This window comes from Chelonoidis abingdonii, chromosome 1, assembly GCF_003597395.2.
Source record: "Chelonoidis abingdonii isolate Lonesome George chromosome 1, CheloAbing_2.0, whole genome shotgun sequence".
Classification (NCBI taxonomy): Eukaryota; Metazoa; Chordata; order Testudines; family Testudinidae; genus Chelonoidis; species Chelonoidis abingdonii.
This window is the reverse complement of record NC_133769.1, coordinates 281,002,280-281,025,396: the sequence shown is the minus strand read 5'-3', so window position 1 is coordinate 281,025,396 and position 23,117 is coordinate 281,002,280.

The window sequence follows — 23,117 nt, the reverse complement described above, 5'->3', positions numbered from 1 at the left end:
TTTGTTTTTCTGCCACATCAGCAGGTTCAGTGGACCACGGCTCCCAGTGGCTGTCCCATCCTAATGGGGGCAGCGGGAAGCAGTGTAGGCAAGGGATGTGCTGGCCACGGCTTCCCACCAAGCCCATTGGCCTGGGACGGTGAACCGTTGTCAGTGGGAGCTGCGATTGGCCGAACCTGCCCACATGGCAGGTAAACAAATTGGACTGGCCCATGAGCCGCATGCCAGAGGTTGCTGACCCTTAGTGTAGACTTTTGGGGCAGGGACCGTATTTCCTACCATATTGTTTATATAATGCCTAGCCCAATGGGCTGATATTGACTGTGTAGCACCACATATAAATAAATAATAATAATCATTCTAGATCCCTCTATACGGAGGAGAAGAGAAGATGACGGAAAGTGAAAAAAGTTCTGGATGAAAGGAGCACGTCTTCAAAACTGTGGCACTCAGAGCTGTACTTCTATTCTGAGTGGTGGACCAACTTTGCAAGTTGCCACATCAAGTCATATTTTCTGCACGCGGGGCACAAAAGGAAGGAAATGGGCAGTATCTTGGAGAAAGCAGGCATGTAAGCACCCACTGGCTATCTCTTTGCATGCTGGTCCCTGGAACTGGAAGAACCTTTGTGTGTTTACATTAGCAGAATCCAACAGGAACACTGCCTGGCAGATTTGCTGACCTGGCCTACTTGCTGAGATAAGGATGTGCTTAATGAGCATTTCTGCTGACACTAGTTAGGACACCCAGTGAGGAATGTCCTGCATCACTGCCTGGGAGGCTCATAAAATATTGATTTGTTTCAGAACATGAGGGGTAGAAGGACTGGAGTAACACAAACACAATCACAGAGATTTACACTTTGCCCTTGTTGGGTCTAAAATATATAATAAATGTAAAGTCAAGGGTGACAACTTTACTGCACATAGTCAAAAGCAGGCAACTACAAAGAAAATCCAGTCCTCAGCAGTCAGCCCTGAAACCTTACATCTGGGAAATACTGGGTCTGAAAATCAAGTCTCTCTAAGGTGTATTAGATTGGGTACCCAAACACGGAGGCACCTAAAAATCTCTAAACACATTTAAAAGTCTTGCGATAAACACAGTGTATTTAGAGAAAAGAGTAGTAATGCAAAATTATCAAATTAAATACAGAAATTAGTTGCAACTTCCTCTCTTTAAAGGTTAATATTCAAGATTGGTGAATAGTAGAAAGGAAGCCAAGTTATCACTAAAAGTCTCTTCTTCAATTGACCATTTAGTCTGTCAGAGAAGTGTTTGGGTGGTGGCTGTGTTGATGGTCTGTGATATGCAGGAAGTCAGATTATAGGATCTGGTGATCCCTTCATTTGGTCTTAAACACTAGGACCATATAAAGAGCTAAGATTATTAGCAAACCATACAGAAAACCTTAGCAAATATGTCAGTAATTGTTTGTGGAGTTCAACAGAAATTAAAACTATGTTTCCTGCATTTGTTTTTTGTCCCTGGTGTATTTATGTATCCTCTACTATATTGAGTAGCAGAAATAGAAGAGTTTCAAAGCTGTAACCTTTTGCAAAAAGGCTGTTTATGTGGCCAAACTGTTATTTTTCCAAGTCAACTTTAAAAATATATATATTATATTTGAACTATTTTTGATCAAGTAACCTTTCTCTTTTTTCTTTTTGAAGATAAGAATTAATTTATCTATAATCTCACTGATGGAAGCAAAGTTAACAGAAATTTTAATGAAAGTACAACCTTACAACAGGATTTGAACTTAATCTCTTTGAATTACTAAACAGGCGCTTTATCTACTAGGCTCAAAGGTTATTAGATATTAATAGCTATAGGAATATTGATATTTTATTTTGGCCATGGTAGATCCGTATTTTTCTATTAATGTAATAGAAATAGGATATAAAGATCAATCAAAGTATGCTCCCCAGTTCATACTAAGAGAAACATACATAAAAGACAGATGTAATTGTAATTTTCCATGTACTTTTTCTTCAGATGAAGATAAAAAGGCTTTTCCTACATTTTAAAACTATATATTTCTTCATAAATAGAGCAAATGTTGAAAAAATACCTTCAGTCTTCATCAAGGCAAAATTCCAGTTGAATTCAATTTTACGTTGTGAAAGGTCTGCAGGATTAGGCCCATGGAAATTGTATGTTACTTTTGGACAGTATCTCAGATTCCCTAGAAGCATGATCTTTTATCAATGGCAATAGTGATGTAGAGTTCTTTTTCTAGTGATACTGGAAGAAAACTCAGGGCCCAAGCTTGCAGTCTTTATGAAGATAAGATGTCCTATACAATCAAGTGTTAGTTTTGTCTATATAAGGACTGCAGGGTTGGGTCCACACTGAGAATTGTGGGAAGTGTTAATTCAACTTAGTTCCATCTTGTCATTCTCTGTAGTGTATAGAGGGGCTATTAGGAAAGTTAATGAAGAGACACCTGTTATGGTGCATCTGCTATGCTGATGACACCCAGCTCTATGTCACCATTTTACCCTGCCCAGTACATGTAACTGAATACTGTACACAGAAGAAATGACAAAGGTTATTTATATCTGCTCCTTTAGTTGAAGGTGTCTGTCAAAGTTTGCAATACCTTAAACGACGTGGGTCTTAAATGCACGAGAGACCAACTCCCTGCCTGTCTCTATTGCCACAGTTGAGATCAGTGTCCTTCCATGAGGTGGAGTTCTTTTGGTTTAAAAGAAAGGAGGCTACTGTTAGAGAGTTTCCCAGGAGAAGCCGGACATTTGTTACTTGTCCTCTGTCCCTTCTTCATTTGAAATAACTGGATAGGCTAGTCATAAGAAAATACTGCAAAAATCCATCTGCAGGGGGATGAATGCAGGCTGATGTTTTTGGAAAGGGAGCAGTTATTATTATATGTTGAATACTTTTGCTTTTTGTCCATTATAACTGAGTGATGTTTCTTAGGAAAACATTTTTCTGGTGACAGCAAAACATTTTGCAAATTCATGCTAGTTTTTTCCTGAAATGTTCGTAAACCCCCCCAGCATTTGATTTCATTTCAACATTTTCAAAATGAAACTTTTCATTTTTTTGAGTCAAATGACTTTGTACTGGACTTTCATTCAATTGTATTTTAAAAAAATGAAAAAAAAAAAAAAACTGCTTGAAATCAAAGTGAAACTTTTATTTCAACCCCAAATATTTTTTTAATTTTGCAGAACTGCGAGCAAACTGAAAAAAAAAATCTATTAGCAGCATAGCACTATTGCTCATAGCTAGAAGGATAAATACATGCTGCTGAGTTATGCATTTATCAACACATTACAAGATTCAGTAACACAGAGGTTAGCCAATCTCTTTTTGCTACATTCGTGTGCAGTAGATTTGCATGTAAGCACATGTGTGATCTTCTACAAATTAAAAGGAAGAGAAGGAAGTCTCTTGTTGCTTCTGAGAAATGCTGATTACACTCTGGGTTCCAGCCTTTAGTTTTTGGGGTTAAAAAAAATCAAGTTTTCCTCTTGTTATGTTCCATTATAATCCATTTATTATTTTCAGACAGGTTTTTTTTCACACTTATTTAAAAGAGAAGACAGATGTAGAGTGGAATCAAGAGAATTCTTTAGAAATAATGCATAATGTAATTGTATGTCAAGGGACAAGTATCCGAACAGGACTAGCAGTTAGTTAATCTATATGTCTCAATTGTTTACCAGTCCCATTCTTGCTCCAGTTTATCTTGTCTCATTTGACCCACAGCAAATCAATATCTTCATTAATGTTGTGCTTCCTTGTTTTCATAATGGTGTAAATCAATTATTTTTAAGTCAGATACAAACAGTGATAAGGGTTTCTTTCTTGGCATGTTCACAAATACATAGGTGTTTTTTGTTTATTTGTTTTATTTTTCATTTCAGAGCGAGTCCCCTGAGATGCTCAAAGTCCTAACAACACTCACTATTTTTCCACCTTTATTCCACTCACCCACAACTTCAAAGGCTGATCTTCCTTTAGGACAAAATCTGTGTGTCGGTCTTAGCTTAGTTTCTAGCACAGAAGCCACCACTTTAATTACAACCCTTATTGACAGTCTCAGCAGAGAAGTCAAGGATTCAGTGCTATGAAGGCTCAACTACCCCTCACTTTTAGAAATGTCATATAATGTGTACTGTAATTGGTTGTGGTGTATTGGTAAGGTGAAGTGGAGGAAGCTTTCGCTGCTGCTGACTGTGCTATATCTGGTCTCAGTAGAGGCTGAACAATTGGAAAATGTCAACAATTTTTTTTTTTTGCAAAATAGCAAAAAATGTTAAATTCCTGCTGTATAAATATAATAACTTGTCAACATGGACTTTGTGTAGGTATGCAGTCAGGTCCCAAGGGAAGGATATGCTTTCCTGAAGCTCTACTATTAGGAGTGTAACATTATTTTAGCATCATTTTAACCTTTTTAGTAATTTCCTGCAGAAAGCTGACCTGTTTAAATGTAGAAGTTAAAAATGTTAACAAAATACTCTTCACTCTAGTAAAAGTCCCTTCTTTTCTAAAAGGAGGGAGAGATTTATTCTGTGATTCTGCAAGCTGTCCAGTGGTTCACTTGCAGGATTAGAGTCTCAATGGCTTTGATTTCTATTTTAGAAACTTGGAGTGGCATGTTAAAAAGCATTCACTATTGGCCTAACTCAGATCCCGTTGAATTCAATGATAATTGGGACCGAGTTAAGTCAATAAAAAGTGCTTTCGAAAATCCAACTCATAATGTGTTTTAAAAGTCAGGTGATTGAAAGACACAGATTTTATATCAACAGCACAATTACTAATTTCCAGCAGAGAATAATGGAAAAGATTAAATAAACATCATAATTCCTTGACAACCACATATCCAATCCCTAAACAAGAAAACATTCTGCAAAAATAGAAAATTAAGAACACCAGTCCAAGTGGACAAAGTACAGTCTTTTCCTTTATCAAACATTCTACCTTCATTGTTTGTTTATTTGTTTTCTCTGTCGTTTTGTCTGAAAAAAATCATGATCTCCCATTTTCTGAGCTCTGTCATAGGAAATATTTTTCCAATACTGCAAATGAAGTTACTGTTAGACAGAAATATTACATAATGTACCATTCCACTGTTCAATACAACAACGGTTAAATCTTAGCACAGATATGTAATAAAAATATAATTGGAAGCTTGAATCTCTGCTTGGTAAATATTCTATATCAATACTTTGCAATATTTTACAAATTAAAAACCGGATATTAAAATTAATGACAAAAAAAAGTGTCCCAAGAAAGTTTGATTAATGGCAGAAATGTCTTCTGGCACTTTTGATCATATCAACAAATGAACAGCAAAATTCACTGCTATTTCCAATTTTGTGATAGAAAAATTAATCCAGAATAGGCAAATTATAATAGTTCAATCAATACATAATGAAAACATGTACAAACTGATACATTGATTTTGATACGCGAAATTTCTAAACTAATTTCTCATGATATTAAGTAGGTTCATATTGTGAGTAAATATAAACACTAAATGATTATTTTAAAAATACAACTCTTAAGGGGGAAAAAGACAGACTTGAAAGTTGAGTCTATCATGCCTTACTGCAGCCCTATTTGTCTGAACTAGTTATGTACAATATGACTGATTCTAAGCCAAATTCTGTAGTGATATCTAGCATTGTAAACCTGGAGATTTACAGTGGTTTAACTAAAATCAAAATTTTATTCTTTTTTTTTGATTTTTAAAAAATAATTCATGGTCCAATTCTCCTACCCTCATATTGAACCCCTTTGAAACCAATGGGACTGATCTTTGGACTACTACAAAACATGAACAAGAGTGGATACTTAGTAGAGGCAGACAATCTTTTGGGACAAATATTATATTCACCAAAATATGCAGTTGACTGAAACTATTCATGAATTCATGTAAAATTTGGCCAATAGTTTTGGCCAAAAAAGTGTATTTTTTAAAGTCAAAATGTTTCATTTTTCCATTTTCAAAATGAAAAATTTCAAAACAATGTTTCAAATATTGCCTAAATTTTATTCTTAAAAACACTAAAACAAACCCCCAAACTCAGAACCAAAATAAAATGTTTAATTTCTTGTGAATCAAAAGATTTTGGTCAACATGAAACAATTTTTCAATATTTTTTTCGGTATGGCCAGCAAAAAAGAACACAAAACAAAACTTCACATAGCTCTAGTCTTTAATATAAGGGCCAGATCTGAGATTCTCAGATACATTGATCATGAGTACAATGTAAGAGTCTATATAGAATAGCTGTGGTAAACCAACTTATCTCAGTGAGTTTTATGGATCTATGCCATTTTATATCTGCTATGAGGCAGATCCTGAAACTCTTTCCAGAGTGTATAATTTCAAAGTAAAATATAAATACATATAGTTATTTCTAGATAAAGCAACCAATAATGTTAGATGGGGTTGGGGAATATTATTAGAACTTTATCGGCTAAAAGAAATGTCTATGAATATTTGCAGTTGTTGCCATATTCACTACTCTAAACATAGATCAGTGCAGGTATTTAAGTGCTTTTGTTGGAGGCAGAGTGTTCAGCAACTTGTAGAATCAAGACCTTATACTGTTGTGAGAGAAATCAGACCTAATATAGTCTACAAATCCATTTCAGTTATATTAGGAAGCTCCATGCTTAGTTGCTAAATTGAATATTCATCCAAGGGTTTAGAAGGTTTCAAGCACGGAAATCCACTCTTTTGTTAAAAAAAAAAATCAACTGCTTTGTAGTGGTATTATGTGCCGCACATTACTCTGTGAGTAGCAGTGTGTTCATCTGTAACAAAGTGTGTTTCTGCAAGTGCAAGGTAGTTGTTATTCTGAACACCTCTCTGGAAGTTTGATGAAACATACCATATAAACAGCAATTCATTTATTCTATGTAAAATATATTGCATTTTCTGTGCATGATGTAATATGCAGTTACTTTCAGGAAGAAAGTAAAATATTCAAAATATATAAATTTAAGTCCAGCATTCAAATGGCAACATACTGTATTTCAGCTAATGGTTCTCTTCCTAGATATAATCTTTATGTCCGCTCATTTGGAAATTACAGTGCTTCACCATTTACTATGAAAGTAATTGCATATCCTATATCTCCTTCAAAGAACTCAGAATATGTCTACAGTGCAATGTAAGGCCAGGCTCAGCCTCAGGCTTGTGCCAAAATCCCCCTTTTGCCTACACACAAATCTCTTGGACTCAGGCTCAAACCCAGGGTTCTAGGTCCCAGTGAGGGTATAAGGTTCAAGCTCAAGTCAAGCTGGGACCCACTGTTCAAATCCTATTGCTTTGTCATGTTGATGCAGTTTCTTCCCCAAGAGTCACCAATTGACTGTAGGGAAATGTAAGCACGCACACATGCACCCTTGTTCTAGTACAGCAGCTCAGCAAGTCATGTTTAACGCCTCCATTTCATTATTAGTACTGAGATGCAAACACACCTTCAATGTGTTCACCAGAGTCTCATGGAAGTTTGGCCCATTTCCTGAAACAGGAGTGAAAGTGCAAGCGAGAGGAGTTCTACAAATAGTGTTTCCTCCACATTGCTAGCCCTGGTTGCTGGGAGCACGCAGATCAAAATAGTAGCTTGGTAGGATGTGTCAGTGGGCTGTTCAAACCTCCTGTAATGCATGGTGTGGACAGTCAATTTTTCCCACGCTGCACTACAAACAAAAAGCTACGGTGATTAATTTTGGGAGGCTGCTAGGTTGGTTGGGTCTACATCAGGGTTTCTCAAACAGAGGTCACTGCTTGTGTAGGGAAAGCCCCTGGCGGGCAGGGCCAGTGTGTTTACCTGCCCCATCCGCAGGTCTGGCCGATCGCAGCTCCCACTGGCTGCGAATCGCTGCTGTGGGCCAATGGGAGCTGCTGGAAGCGGCATGGGCTGAGGGATTTACTGGCTGACACTTCCAGCAACTCCCATTGGCCTGGAGGAGTGATCCGCGGCCAGCGGGAGCTGCGATGGGTCAGACTTGCGGATGGGGTAGGTAAATATACTAGCCTGGCCTGCCAGGGGCTTTCCCTACAGAAGCAGTAACCCCTGTTTGAGAAACCCTGGTCTACATCTACAGTATGGACGACTGAAGCCCCAGGTTTAGTCCCTGGATCAGAAAATTCATAAGCTAGGGTTGACAATCAGTGTGGTTATTCAAGCCTTGGGGCCTCTAACCCACAGCCCATTGACTCAAGTTCAAATAACTCTGAGCTTACATTGCAAGGTAGATACTCACAATCATTTACCAGTCAGTGCTGGTCATTTTCAGAACCAGACTTTTGACTGCCACTGCTCTTTTCAAAACTGTTTTTCAAGGAACAATAACGCTGAACCAACTATAAACATTAGAGCAATATACTGCAAAAAACTTGTCTCATTTTTAAAAATTACAACAAAACCAAGAGCCTAATGATAATTTTAGCCCATTGTCTTATTGCCTGCTAAATTAAGCATATAATACAGAGAGATCAATTCACCATCCATTTAGAATGTATATTCTAACAAAAACCTTACAAATAGTTCAAACTTCAAAAAACTGGCTTGCATTTATAGCCTGAACACAAAATATTGTGTGTCCGTGGCTAATTTTTTTAAATGTGGACGTCCAAAGATTGGTGTATTCAACACATCTGAAAATCAGGCAATTTCTGCTCAGGTACCTAAGGCCCCAATCCTAGAGACATTTATCCTACCCACATGCTTAACGTTACACATGAATCGTCCCATTGTCAAAAGCACATACATTAATGTTTGCAGGATCAGGGTCTAAACATAGATTTAGATTCCTAACATTACACACCAATCCTGGCCCCACTGAAGACAGTGGCAAAATTTCCACTGACTTCAGTCACCACCCTCAGGTATGACAATTTTGGCCAAAGTTCTTGTAGGTTGTTAGGTTTGTACTGTAGTCCTCTTTAAATAAACTCATTAAAAGGGACAAATACTGCTGGATTCTCTATGATGCTCTAAATTGTTGAGTTAGGATGAGTGGTCCTCTGCTCATACAGATGATCAAAGGCTTTTAAGGCAATCCAAGAAATTACTGAGGCATAGACACTTGCACTGCCGTTTGTCACCATCCCATGGCATGGAATCAATGTTATCTTATTAATCTAGAGTATCTTGAAGTTGTATGGAGAGACAATGCTGTGAAGAGTGGTCATTCACTTGATCCTATTTCCTGCTAACCCACAAAATCTCCACAGGTTGGTTTCTATGACATGGAAGCAAGAAGGTGCTCTGTGCCTACATCTCCATATATGTACTATGGCTTCCCTCTTAATGTGATAGTGGAGGAGATAGTCAGGCCTTTACATTTAAACTAGAACTGATTTTAAAAAGGAAGGAGTGTTGCAATCCTAATTTTCCCTCTTTTTTTAAATTTGAATCTTTTTGAATTATGAAATTCAAAATTTCAAAATTGGAAAAATATCAACCAGCTCTAATTTAAACCTAATCTCTTATGAAATTATTTCCTTACAGTGAGAATCTTTAAAAAGCTTTTTTTTAACATTTTATTTTACCCTTAAGTGAGGTATGAAAAGATTTCCCTATACTTAAGATGTGAGATTCAGTGCTGTGCCTCTGAGAGGCAGAACGTCAGTGGGGATATGGGCTAATGTGACTTTCAGCTGCCTTCACTCCCTATTGATTCTAGATTGTACAGATACACCTCTCCCACCCCCAGTCATAGTCCTACGCTAGGAAGCATGAGGGGTGTCATCCATCAGTGGCTTGGGATTTCCTTCAAGCTAGAACCAGGGCTTTTATGGCCCCTTTATGCTGCTCTGATCACTTTACCTAAGATAAAGGAGTCATAACAGAATGAAAGTCTCACCCAGAATAGGCTGGTCATCCTCACTAGAATAATTAGTTTTACCTAAATTAGATATGGAAAATGCAACTGTTTATAAAGATTCCAATTCTGCCTATATACATCATATCAAAAAGCAGCATTAATGAAAAACATTAGAAAACAGTAAAAGAAAGAAAACTATACATTTATTATTTTGTTTATTGTTTTCCTATATTAAGAACCACTGAACAAATCAACTCAAAAAAGTTTGTCAGGAAAGCAGTAAGGAATGAAGTCTAAACTTTTATCACTGCTTATTAAGAATCTTAGCTTCAACACTAAAGAGAGCTGAACATTTTTGAGCTATTTTTGTTGTTGATATTAAAAAATGGCCTTAAAAAAGAAGAAAAAATATATTTGGAAGAAATGATTTTTTGAAATTTTCCATTTTTGTATGAAATCAGAAAATGAAAAAAAATAGCTTGCTTTTTCCCCTTGTAGTTTAGAAGAATGTATGCTACAACCTCCCTTACTTCAATTATTAGGACATGTAGCTGACAAGGAGGAAAAGAGTTGGAGTCAGAAACATCTAATGCCATATTAGAAACACCATCACTTGTGATAAATTTTCGGAGCAAATTCATGACTTGAATTTATCATCAAAATGTCATACTATGTATAGGATGCTTAAAACAGTGATTTGTGGTGAGATGTATCTGGAAATTATTAGAAGCCATTAGCATTGGTCCAGAGGGTTTGAAACACTTAAACCAGGTATGTCCAAACAAAGAAGTTAAGTTTTTGAAATGTGAATGGATGTTCAAGAAGTTCACAAGATATTTGCAGGATCTTGATACTTTTAAGCTTATAAAAAAAATAAGTCATGTGTACTGTTAGTAAACAAAGATCTAGGTATCCCTTAGATGCCACAAGTCGCTTTATTGCACTGCAGAATATGTGCCAGAGAAGACACTACTGGTATCTCATATCTTGTCAGAAATCCTACATGAGACCATGGCTTAAGTGAAATGAGAGTGGAACTCTCCTAAACAGAAAAATTGTACCCCTGCATCAATTATATTAAAGTCCTACAGTGGTTGAAGGGTGACACACTAGAAAGGACACATGAGATAATCTAGGGGGTTGCAAATTTCATGAGCAAATCCAGATTTTAGTGAGGTGACCAAGCATAGAAGAGGAGAGTAACTCCGGGGGTAGCCTGTAAACCTTACAGAATAACCACAAAGACACACCTCAAAGAATTTTATATCCAGAGCATTTTCCAGTAGATCTTGGGAAAGAAGAGATTTTGCCTATATGATGATAATGGCATATCTGATGGCAGTTTTCCCTTTTCTCTTGTATAAATCCTACTTGCAAGTTATTTTTAAAAGAAAAGATCACAGAAAATTAAAAGACATCTTATTCTCTTTTAGGCATTCTTCAAAAAATGCTCCCAGTTGTAATGACAACAGCTGTAGTTGCTAGCTCTAAATTCCCCAGCCAGTAGCAGTGTATGAGATTGTTCCACCCAAAGTGCAGGACTCTGCACTTGTCCTTGTTGAACCTCATTAGATTTCTTTTGTCCCAATCCTCCAATTTCTCTAGGTCACTCTGGACCCTATCCCTACCCTCCAGTGTACTGACTTCTCCCCCCAGCTTAGAATCATCTGTGAACTTGCTGAGGGTGCAATCCATCCCATCATCCAGATCATTAATGAAGATTGTGAACAAAACCAGCCCCAGGAATGATCTCTGGGGCACTCCGCTTGATATCAACTGCAAACTAGACATCGAGCAGTTAATCACTACTGGTTGATCCCAATGATCTAGCCAGCTTTTGATCCACCTTATAGTCCATTCATCCATACTTTTTTAACTTGCTGGCAAGAATACTGTGGAATACTGTATCAAAAGCTTTGCTAAAGTCAAGATATATCACATCCATTGCTTTCCCAATATCCACTGAGCTAGCTATCTCATCATAGAAGGCAGTCAGGTTGGTCAGGCATGATTAACCCTTGGTGAATCCATGTTGACTGTTCCTGATCACCTTCCTCTCCTCCAAGTGTTTCAGAATGGATTCCCTGAGAACCTGCTCTACGAATTTTCCAGGGACCGAGGTGAGGCTGACTGTGCTGTAGTTCCCTGGATTCTCCTTCTTCTATTTTTTTAAAGGTAGGCACTATATTTGCCTTGGTCTGGGACCTCCCCCAATGACGTTTCAAAGATAATGGCCAATGACTCTGCAATCACATCAGCCAACTCCCTCAGCACCCTCAGATGCATTAGATCCAGCCCCTTAGACTTGTACATGTTCAACTTTTCTAAATAGCCTTAAGCTGTTCTTTCACCACTGAGGGCTGGTCATCTCCTCCCCATACTGTGCTGCCCAGTGCAGCAGTCTGGGAGCTGACCTTGTCTAGAGGACAGAGACAAAAAAAACATTGAGTACTTAAACTTTTTCCATATCATCTGTAGTTAGGTTGCCTCCCCCATTTAGTAAGGGGCCCACACTTTCCCTGACCTTCTTCTTGTTGCTAAAATACCTGCAGAAATCCTTCTTGTTACTCTTCACATGCCTTGCTAGCTGCAACTCAAAATGTGCTTTGGTCTTCCTGATTACATCGATGCATGATCGAGCAATATATTTATACTCCTCTCTAATTATCTGTCCAAGTTTCCCTTTTGTAAGCTTCTCTTTTGCGTTTAAGCTAACCGAGATTTCTCGTTTAAGCCAAGCTATTCACCTGTCATATTTCCTATTCTTTCTGCACATCAATATGTGTTTTCTCTGTGCTCTTGTCATAAACAGATAGTTAAGGGTTAATAACTCTTTCACCTGCAAAGGGTTAAGAAGTTCACCTAGCCTAGCTGACACCAGACTAGAGGAACCAATGGGGGAACAAGATGTTTCAAAAGGAAGGAGGGAAGTTTCCTTTGTTTAGAGTCAGTTTCAGTTTCAGACGGAGTGAAAAAGATCAAGGAACCAGCCTCTTATCAGAGTAGTAAGTTTTATAAAGGAAAAAATAGGTATATGTTTATTTTCTTTTGTAACTTGTCTTTGTGCAATAAGGGGAGTAATCAAATTTGGGTATTCTTGTGTGTACTAAGTTTTTTGCCCAGGGGAAAATCCTGTGTTTTAAATCTGTTGTCTGTGAGATCAGCTTGCCTATAGCAGATGCCCACCACGACATCACCCTTGCTGCTCTCTCCTCTAAACTTAACCCAAAGACTCTCTCAACAGGCTTTTCTCCACTTTCATACTGGAGCTCCGAGTAATCATGCTGCTCTCTTTCATGCAGTGCAAGTCCTCTACTTTTCTCCCCAATCTGTCCTTCCTGAACACTTTGTAGCCATCCAGGTCATGTGCTCCACTTATGTGAGTTATCCCAACAAGTCTCTCTTATTTCAATCACATCATAGCTTCTTGACTGTGCCTGGACTTCCAATTCTTCTTGCTTGTTTTCTAGGCTTCTCGTGTTCATGTATGAACTAGCCTATTGCCCTACTTTCTCAGTATGAATCAGGAGGCCTCCCCAGTTGCACCATCTTAATTGTATTTCCTCCTGGTATCCCACTTCCCCACTTACCTCTGGGCTTAGATGCTTTTCCCTGTCTTCATTAGGTGGATCCCATCTCTTCCTAGCAATCCTTCTTCCTGGCACAACATCCATGGTGGAAGAATTCAAGCCCTCCCTCTGGCACCACTTGCATAACAACACATTTACCTCCGCAATTTAATGGTCCCTTTCTGGGCCTTTTTTCTTCAACAGGGAGGATGGACGAGAACACCACTTTCACCTCAAACTCCTAGGGTGGGATATATGAGGATATGTGTACTCTTTTAAACTGTAGTAGTAAGCCCAACCAAAAAAGTCCATGGGACTTTAGGTAGATACTCCACAGTGAGGCAGAAAGAGAAATAAAGTCATAATGTTCTTTCTTCCATGTCTGGAGAAAATGACTTTATGTAACTCTTTTACCATGGTCACATGGCAAACAGCATTACTTCTAAGTTACTTGCTCTACTGCTAATTACGTAGATATCTTTCACACCCATATGATGGAGAGATTATAATTCTTTAAACCATGATATACACACTTAAGTAGCTATGCAGTTCACAGGCACTCACATTTTTTTCAAAGGGGAACATAACGGAAAGATCTGAGTGTGTAAAAATAAGGGGTTATAACTGACACTGTTCCGCAACCTTACCACAGGAAGCTCTCCCAAGGACCAGTTATAACACACCCACACACATCTCTTACAAAGATACTGTAGTATATAGTAGATATTACAACCATAAAGGTAGCCCAGATCCCAAGATGCTGTTCTAGTCAGACTGAAAGATAATGTAGAATGTACATAATACCAATCTAAATGTGGAAATACAAAATATTTTCTCAGTAATATTCAACAATAGAGACAAAGCACCTACAAAACAATTAGTTGGCAAATACTGTAGCTTGCCATTTTTACAGACTGTCAAGGAAAAAGAGATTAAAACCACAATTATAGTCTACTGAACATTAACTCAAAGAAAGGTAGAATACGAATGAAATTATTAGAAGCCACCAAAACCACAACAATATAATTGGCCTCTGCTTAATCTCTTCCCATCATAGCACTGAAAAGCATTGGGCAATAAAAATGAATAATTAGTTCATTAACTTTAATAAAGTTCCATAAACATAATAAAAACTGACAAAATGTGAATAAAATAAAAAAAAAACAGTAAAAATAACTTTAGGTTGTAGGCCTTGGAAGGGTTAGATATCTTTAGAGTTTCCAGAGGGGGGGGAGAAAATGTCTCATGTCTTCACAAAAATCTTTTCATGTCTTTTCATAGTTTCCTTCCTCAGCAGCAGAACAAAATTTCTCTCTAATCACCTTCGATTTAGAACTTCTCCTTCTACCGTCACATATGGTTCTGATTTTGCATGCATCTTTTGAGTAAAGATGAACGTTAATAGAGTTAGATTTAAAAAAGTTGGATGATGTCTTATTTTTAGTATTCCCGAGTTAACCTTTGGCATTGTTTATTCCTTTCTATCTTTTCTCCCTCCTTCTCTCCCAGAAATGGACAAAAGAGGTTTCTTTGTATTTCATAAATCTTATTTATTAGTCAGAAATAAGCAAGACCTTCAGAGAACTGGAGATGGGGAAGGCATAGAGGAAAAAAAAGAGGAAAAATAGTATTTGTTTCCCAGTTCTGCTGCTAAGTAAGTGCTCTAGTATTTTGTAATCTGAATTATTATTTGTTGGAGTCTCACAGACGCATAAAATGTATAATACCTGGATTTAGTTTTCCATATCTAGAACTATGGAAGAATGAGGACATATTCTTAATATTGGAGTTTATTTATATAGAATAAAGTTAAAATCCTAGAATCATGTTTTTAATAAATGTTTAATTTAGTGCTTTGTTCAATGGGAAAATTAATACGGGAGGTATATTTCCATATTGAATTTTCTGAAGAGTCATTCATTGACATTCTGCCTAAGAACAGAATGTCAGTCCAAAGTATATGTGTGGCTGGAGGCAGGGAAAGCTGGCTGAAGAAGAAGGAAGAGAGGAAATAAGATGCACAGGACTAATGCGGATATGAGGAGATACTTAGGTCCCTTAAACATTTACTTTTGGGTAGTATGTGAACTGTTAGGGCAGTACAACCTAAAGGGGTTCAAAGCAAAACGAAGGCTCAGAATTGGAGAATACAGATAGGAGAGCCCATGACAGGGAAGTAAAGAAGCATCTAAAGACATTATGCTAAGTTACTGCTTCAGTCAATATATTCCTCCCAACCTTTCTTTCCAAACTTAAGTTTGTTTATAAATTAGATGTATTTAGTGCCATATTATGGCTGCTCCACATGGTGGTGTAAGTGATTATAAGGTGCTATAATGCAACTGTGAAAGTTTCTTGAGTGAATGTGGGAAAATTAGTACAGCCAGGAGCACGAAGGTCTCCAGACAGAACATCATCAGGTGATTAGGGCATGGTTACCTGAACATAACGTAGTATTCATAGTCTGGCACTGTGTCAAGAGAACATCTCTGAAAATGTAGCAAGTGTCTCTGCTCAGTGTGTTCCCCTCACATCCCTAGAGTTATGATGCTTGCCTCTCCATCCTACAGATATAATTCCTCCCTCCATTGCTCTCCAGGCACTAGAGCTACTAACACCAACTCCTCATGTTCTATATGCTTTCAGAGCTCTAATTTAGCATTTAAGAGGATTAGTCTCCTTTTATATATAAACAATAGGATGGTCAGCACAAAGGTGGAGAATACATTTGATATTATTGTCCACCTTTCATTGTTGCAGATTTTTGAGTCACCACTCCTATCTGATTAAGTGTCCATTAATCATTATTAGAGATTTGTGCATGCAAATGAGACAGCATTTAATTCATTTAACATATAATAGTGTGCTAGCTGGCCAAAACTGGTTCATAGACCTGTTAAATAGTATTTGAGTATAAAAAAAATATATATATATGGGCAATAAAATTTCCTAGAGTGCTCAGTTTACCTATTAACTTTCTTGCTACACTATATCCTTGCAATATTCATGTTTGGTCTGAAACACCATTTTCTTTTCTAAAATATTTTTTCAATCAATTATTCTATCATTACTCATTGGATTTTCTGATACTATAAATTAGACATGTGTTTGTGTGTATAAGCATGAAAGGAAAATACATTTTGAGTTTTGTTTTAAATGTGATAATTCACATAAGTTCCAGTAAGAAAATTATCCTGTATAAATATTTTTTTCTATTTTGAGGCTACAAGAAATAAAGCTCTACTGCACCAATGGGTTTGAATAAAGGTGAACATTGTTTACAGAATAGACCAACTGTACTTGAAAAGCTTTATTCTCATTGGAAGTTTATTTTTTGAAAAATGACCTTAGTCTGACTTGAGACCCCTTTTATCTAGCTCGATGTTTCCCAAACATGGACGTTGCTTGTGCAGGTAAAGCCCCTGGTGGGCCGGGCAAGTTGTTTACCTGCCCCGTCCACAGGTCCAGCCGATCGCGGCTCCCATTGGCCGCGGTTCACTGCTCCAGGCCAATGGGAGCTGCTGGAAGCAGCGCGGGCCGAGGGATGTACAGGGTGCTTACCCTGGCATGCCGCGTGCCAGAGGTTGCCAACCCCTGCTTTACACTGAGTAAGTTACTCATCCATACTATTTAGAAATATTTATGAACAAAAGCAAATACATTTGAAGAAAATCACAATCAGTATGCTAAACAAAAACAGGGTCACATTTCACAACAAATATTTTTCACAACGAGTAGAGCTAGGTGGGAAAATATTTTCATATCCTCGGAAAATTTGAAATCTCAAATATTTTTCAAGTTCCAACTTGGTTTGAAAAGTCAAAATCACCAAAATGTTCATGAACTAAAAATAAGATAAATAAAAAAGAAAGAAAGAAAGAAAAAGAGAATAATAATAATAATAATAATAATAATAATAGATGTGTCAATCAAAATGTTTCATTTTGATAATTTTAAAATGGTTTATTTTGATATTAACCTATTAATTTATTCATTTACTGTAAGGGCACTTGAATTTCTTAAGTAAATGTAATTTTGAATAACAAATAATTGAACTTTCCCCCCCTCAAAAGTGTCAAAACAGAATATTTCAACAATTAAAAAATTTCTCATAAAAAAACAAACAGGAAATTTGTAAGATCTGTCCCCCCTAGAATCACCATTTTTTCTCAGAAAAACATCAAAAATGTCCCAAATCATCTCTAGTGAAAAAAAGTTTAACCAACTCCAATCACATTCTGCTTTGCTGATCTGCTTGAGAGAAAGCAAGATTTATCAAACATAATCTATGTAAAACACATGAAAAGGTACCTGTAGAGTGCTACTCTTTTTCCACTTACACAAGAAAGCCTTTGGAAGGGAGTGCTGGCAAAAAAGAGGAAAGGGAAGAAAGTAAAAAGTGTCTAAGAGAAGCAAAAAGGAGATAAGGCATGTGTTCCAAAGTTACCTCAGAAGTCAAGAACTGTCAAATCAGTATCAGCAGTTGAAGTGAAATACATGGAGGCAGTGTTAGTCCCTCGAAGCAATCAGCGATGCCACAAGGCATGTCAGAAGAAAAATCCACATTAATACTGTGGCAGTTAGTTTTTCCATTGATCTTGACCGAACATACTAAGCTTTTCACACTGTCTGTCATATGAATGTCAGTTAAGGAAAAGAGGAAAAATTACTTGAAAAGTCAGCTTTAAAACAGAGACAGGGAAGCCCCACTTGAAGGAACACTATAAAAATGCCTTTTCTTATCATGTGAAAATTACATATTGGAAATCACCAAGTTTCAATTTGCTGGCAGCTCTTCAAGGTCTAAACCACCTCTTTGTAATGCAGAATTGAAAACAAAGTCCAAGTGATTTGTTACAACAGTGTCTTCATCTACTGGAAAGGCAATTGATTCTGCCCAAAATAGTGAATGTCAAAATCGAATTTAAAAAAGAAATCACCCATGTGGAATCAGATAATTTCAGAGATAATATATGAGCTTGTGCACTAATATTTATTTTGTTCCTTGGTTTACTTTTCAAAAGGTCACGGCCACAGCAATCTTATGTCATTCGTACAATGCCAGATATGCCTTTAAATTAAAAAAAAATAAATTCTCCCTTATTAATTGCATGAGAAAAATGTGAACAGACCCATTTTCAAATGTTAGGAAGCAAATATTATTAAACATGTAGTACACCTAATGTAGTACACACACTAACATATGTTAGTAAGTAAATTAGTGCAAGCGTATTACCACTGAATGAATTAACTGTATAAACAAATCACATTCCAAAGAAATCATGACAAGGAAAACAAAAAGCAGGTAGTTAATGACATTTACTTAGGCCCCAATCCTGTAGCTCATAAAAGGGAAGGAGGATGATCCAGGGAACTACAGGCCAGTCAGCCTCATCTCAGTCTCTGGAAAAATCATTGAGCAGGTCTTCAAGGAATCAATTCTGAAGCTCTTAGAGGACAGGAAAGTGATCAGGAACAGTCAGCATGGATTCAACAAGGGCAAGTCATGCCTGACTAATCTAATTGCCTTCTATGAGGAGATAACTGAGTCTGTGGATGAGGGGAAAGCAGTGGATGTTTTGTTATGCCTTGACTTTAGCCAAAGCTTTTGGTACGGTCTCCGCCGTTTCTGCCAGCAAGTTAAAGAAGTAGGGGCTGGATGAATGGACTATAAGGTGGATAGGAAGCTGCCTAGATCATCGGGCTCAAAGGTAATGATCATTGGCTCCATGTCTAGTTGGCAGCCAGTTTCAAGCGGAGTGCCCCAAGGGTCGGTCCTGAGGCCGGTTTTGTTCAATATCTTCATTAATGATCTGGAGGATGGCATAGACTGCACTGTCAGCAAGTTTGCAGATGATACTAAACTTGGAGGAATGGTAGATATGGCTGGAGGTAGGGGTAGATACAGAGAGACCTAGAAAATTAGAGGACTGGGCCAAAAGAAACCTGATGAGGTTCAACAAGGACAAGTGCAGAATCCTGCACTTAGGACGAAAGACTCCCATTCACTGTTACAGACTAGGGACCGAATTGCTAGGAAGCAATTCTGCAGAAAAGGACCTAGGAGTTAAAGTGGATGAGAAGCTGGATATGAGTCAAGAGTGTGCCCTTGTTGCCAAGAGGCTAATGGCATTTTGGACTGTACAAGTAGAGGCATTGCAGCAGATCAAGGGACATAATCATTCCCCTCTATTGACATTGGTGAGGCCTCATCTGGGTACTGTGTCCAGTTTGGGCCCTGCCACTGCAAGAGAAAGATGTGGAAAATTGGAAGGAGTCCAGCGGAGGGCAACAAAAATGATTAGGGGGCTGGAGCACATGACTATGAGGAGAGGCTGAGGGAACTGGGATTGTTTAGTCTGCAGAAGAGAAGAATGAGGGGGGATTTGAAAGCTGCTTTCAACTACCTGAAAAGGAGATCCAAAGAGGATGGATCAAGAGTGTTCTCAGTGGTACCTGATGACAGAACAAGGAGTCTCAAGTTGCAGTGGGGGAGGTTTGGGTTGGATATAAGGAAAAACTTTTTCACTTGGAGAGTGGTAAAGTACTGGAATGGGTTACCTAGGGAGGTGGTGGAATCTCCTTCCTTAGAGGTTTTTCAGGTCAGACTTGACAAAGCCCTGGCTGGGACGATTTAGTTGGGAATTGGTCCTTCTTTGAGCAGGGGGTTGGACTAGATGACCTCCTGAGGTCCCTTCCAACCCAGATACTCTATGATTCTATGGTAGAATATAGGGCTGGCGTAGAGTCCCATTGAGGTAAATAGGGGTCTGCCTGCACAGAATTTGTTGCAGCACTGAAGCTTCAGTCACTTGGGAACTCTGAGCTCAGCCACCTTGAATTTTGTGCTGCCTAGGGACTAAAAAAATTAATGGAGATATATGTATCTCCTAGAACTAGAAGGGGCCCTGAAGGGTCATTGAGTCCAGCCCCTTGCCTTCACTAGCAGGACCAAGTGCAGATTTTGCTCCTGATCCCTAAGTAGCCCCCTCAACGATTGAATTCATGCCATAGTTACATCAATAGTAATGGGAAAAAATAGAATCAAATTTCAAAGATTTTCATTTTATTTACAATTCAGAGACAAAAATGGCATTACTTTTCATATTAAAGTAATATAAAATGAGTAACTCAGGTGGGTCGCTAGAGATGAGTGTTGGCCAGAAATCTCTTTACTACTTGCTTAACTCTCCCCTCCCCCACAACCAAACAAACAATAGAATTCTAATTTAAAAGTCTGATTATTTTTCTCAAAAACAGGACCAATTCATACTGAAAATAAATAAATTTCCAGTTCATTTTAGTCTGGTTTTGAGCCATTAATCTAAAATTTGCAGAGGTTATTAGGAGAAAGATCACTTTATAAGAAATTGTAAATGTTGTTTGTTCCAAATTAAACCCCCTCCATTTTGAAAAAAGCAAAATTTTGAACGTGTGTAAATTAAAATTGTGAAAATGTGAGTGATTTTTAAAGCTATAACATCTTACGGCTCTACTACAATTTTTCTTATTGTTACCATTTTAAATCATAGAGATACTCTCATACATATATATTTTATTCTACCCAGTTGGATTGAGTTGTCCAGATTTAGTTTCCCTTCTTTGGTAATGAGAAAATGCTCAAGTTATCCAAATGCCCTGTAGCACTCAAAAGCAGCTGAGTTGTGCTAACACTGTTAACTCCCGCTATGGGAATATATTGTAGGAGATATGTCAGTTTTGAAATTCATGATTTTTTTCAGGGACAATGCTTCTATGAGGTGTGTCCAGCCTAGAAAGCAGGAAAGGGGGCAAAAAGGAAGATAAAAATTATGTGATTATCACCATTTATTGTATGCAAACATTATTCTATATATTATTCTATATGTTTCTATTTACATAAATTGGGATATAATAACATTGCTTTGAGTCCTGCTAGCCTTGGGCAGATGCATGGGTGTTGGGAAATAGTTACATCATTTTCTAGCACAGAGAAGGCCACAGGGTACTGATCTGATTAAGAATATGAGAATTACACAATAGTAATAAGACAGAACAAGGTGTTCATTAAAGCCTCTCCTGAACTAGGATTTTGAAGTTGTTGATTCCACACAATCCTAGGACACATGACTTTGCTTTTGTAAAAGAAGCAATGGGAATTTCAATCCCTTATGTTCATCTTTCATCTTGGCAAATCCTAAAGTGATACAGACTCCTTGCAGATCAAGTTATGTCCATAAAGTGGTCTTGTTGGATATTCAGTGTATATCCATCATTGGCAACCTTATTGTGCACCAAAATTTTTGCCATTCCTGGATAAACATGCTTTTAATTTTTTGATCTTCCATTCAAATAATATTTCTGTCCCAAGAAAGCTCTTAAACCTGAATCAGTGCTGAAGGAGGCAGTTGCTGACTTTGGCTTTGAATTCCCTCCTTACTGATCTTATCCTGCCTTTTAATATGGAGCAGTGGACAAAGATGACAAGAATCAAAACCATCAGTCAGCCTCCCTTCAACCTTCCTCATTGCCAACATATCCCTGCTATACAACAGAGTTTTATAAATATGGTTCTATAGATCCACTGGTTCATAGCAAGCTTGATGTGACAACATACACACAGAGGTCGCTGAAGGTCCCAAAACGTGGCTGTAGCTACTGCTATATGAGTGTCCACATCTTTTGATCATTCTCCAGCACTATGATACTCAGGTATTTGACAGTTGCCACCTAGCTCAATGTCCTGTCCAAGCAGATTAATACTGATCTGGCTGTAATCTAGAGCTGGAGACTGCTGTATGGTATTGGCCAGGGAATTCATTTTATCCTGATTATTTAACAGACTACATATGTGCTGCTTCTTTGCTGACCAGATTGGCCAGCTGCTGCAGCAATTCACCAAACTAAACCAATGCTCACCTATAAACCATATAACTAATACAGTTTCATCAAAATGCTCATGATCCTGAGATAGATGCCTGTATTCCTATCAGTTTTAACCATTTATTTATATAATAACATCGGGTCTTATATAATATTTGAGAGATAGTGCTGAAAAAAACACTTTTAAAATGAAGTTTATTTCATTATCTCAGCTTTTCCGAGATGGGGAAACTGTGGCCCAGGAAGAGGATGTGACTTCCGCAGTTACATGCAGGCAATTTCATTTCATTTAAACTGAGAACAATATGAAAATTTTATACCGCTATGACAATTGTCATGAATCTAAAGGGGAAAAAACTCTATAACAATGATTTTTCCCATTGTAAGTTTACAAATGTGTATATATACATATTAAAATAGTTTGTCCTATTGCACTGTGCATGCTTTTCCATTAATAGTTTGTTTCGTTTTTTTAAAAGACATTGCATCAAGGTGCTATAAACTGATTTTTTTATGTCAGAATAAATATACTCACTCACAAATTAAAACCACAGTACTTCTTTCCTAGTCTATTCTTTCAATATACAAAGAACAGCTCATTTCATAAGGCAATTGACTCCAGATCATTCAGTATTAGTCCAGCTACATTATACTTTCAAAATATATGTCTTTGGTCTCTTCCTGGTATTGAACTGTTATAACAATATCCTCAGAGAGCATGGGAGTTTCATTCTGTTTGTTCTGTAGAAACAGTCACCTGAGGTTCTGTAAAAAAATGCCAACTTTTTATTAGTACCTCATCATGGAGATCTTGTTAGTGGTTGGGTGGACATTTATAGAATAATCTTCTGATGCTTT